Source organism: Cebus imitator, unplaced genomic scaffold (assembly GCF_001604975.1).
Source record: "Cebus imitator isolate Cc_AM_T3 unplaced genomic scaffold, Cebus_imitator-1.0 Scaffold41, whole genome shotgun sequence".
NCBI classification, from domain to species: domain Eukaryota; kingdom Metazoa; phylum Chordata; class Mammalia; order Primates; family Cebidae; genus Cebus; species Cebus imitator.
In genome coordinates this window covers 1773605-1775348 of record NW_016107356.1, presented here as the reverse complement: position 1 = coordinate 1775348, position 1744 = coordinate 1773605, and positions in this window count along the sequence as shown.

The window sequence follows — 1744 nt, the reverse complement described above, 5'->3', positions numbered from 1 at the left end:
TCAGCCCCATCAGGATAATTCTCCCCTTCTTTCTTGCATGAATAAAGTAACTGGTGCTACTACTTTTGTTTTTAGTTATTTTTCCTAGCCTGTACTTCCCATCCCATCCCTCCTTTCTCCTCTGTAGCCAAGTCATCACTTCTCTTTACTTAAATGAGTTTTGGAATCCAGGGGATAAAACGGAAAGCTAGACCTGGCGTCGTGGCTCACACATTTAATCCCAGCACTTTGGGAGGCCAAGGCGGGTGGATCACCTGAGGTCAGGAGTTCGAGACCAGCCTGACCAATATGGTAAAACCAAGTCTACCAAAACTACAAAAGTTAGCCGGGTATGGTGGCATGTGACTGTAGTCCCAGCTACTCGGGAGGCTGATACAGGAGAGTTGCTTGAACACGGGAGACAGAGGCTGTGGTGAGCCAGTATCACACCATTGCACTCCAGCTTGGGTGACAAAGCGAGACTCCGTCTCAAAAACAGAAAAACGAAACAGAAAGATAATTCCCTGAGCACAAGCTTCACTCTCTTTATTCTCAAAATCCTGTATCTACATTATTCTTTACAGTTTATGAAACACTTATTTAATCTTATTTAATGCCCAAGCTAGTAATATATTTTTTTCTTAAAATCAAGATCACTTAATACATCCAAATATAACAAAATTAAAAGGCATAAAACCTGATACCAAACATAAATTATCTGATTCTAAATCAAGTGGTCTCTGGGAAATCCTGTCATTTCAGAAGGTCAGATGGATGTGGAGGGCAGAAACTGACCTCAGATTATGTATGCCAGGGCCTCCTAAACACTGTGAGGGTTGCGCTCTGAAATCTACCTCTGGTTGTACAAGAAGCTCTCTTCTAGCCCATCTGCTTTTTTATTGCTTTTCTTCTCATTTTTGAACTACAAAAAAAGTTCTCAAAACTTCAAGCAAGAAAGAATATACTTAGTGAGACATGGCCGACCTGTAACTGCCCCCTTCTGTTCTTCATTTAGGCATTTGTATATTATGCACAAATGTAATGGATTTTCCATTATTTGTTTCCAAGTCCCCTCTGCCCAGGATGTTCCTTCACTGCTTGTTGCTGGCCTGGCAGTTTCTTACCAGTCAAGGCTGGGCCTAAATGTTACTTCTTAGAAGAGTCTTCAGTGATCAACTGACCTAAATTAAGTATCCCCATTGCCATCATCTAGCTCAAGGGTCAACCACAGCCCTATTAACATCTGGGGCTGGGTCATTCTTTCTTTTGGGGGTGTCCTGTGCATTGTAGGATATTTAGCAGCATCCCTGGACACTAACCAGTGTTTACCACTAGCATCCTTGCCCCAAGTTGGGACAGACACAGATGTCTCCACAGGTTGGCAGATGTTCCATGGGGGAGGGGGGGTCACCCTGGTTCAGAATCACAAATCTAGCTAAATCTTTTATTTCTTCCATAACATCACAGTTTTCAGTTATTTTGCTTATTTAACTGCTAGCTTGATTTTTTTTCCCTGTGACCTCCCACTAAAATGTATGTTCATTATTCAATCTTTTTGTTTTTTGTAATTAAAAAAAATTTTTCATTATTAAATCTTTATGCTCGTAAATGAACTGATATTGCACCAGGGCCCTCAAGCCTGGGTGACAGAGTGAGACTCTGTCTTAGGAAAAAAAAAAAAAAAAATCTTTTTTTTTTTTTTGAGACGGAGTTTCACTCATGTTACCCAGGCTGGAGTGCAATGGCGCGATCTCGGCTCACCGCA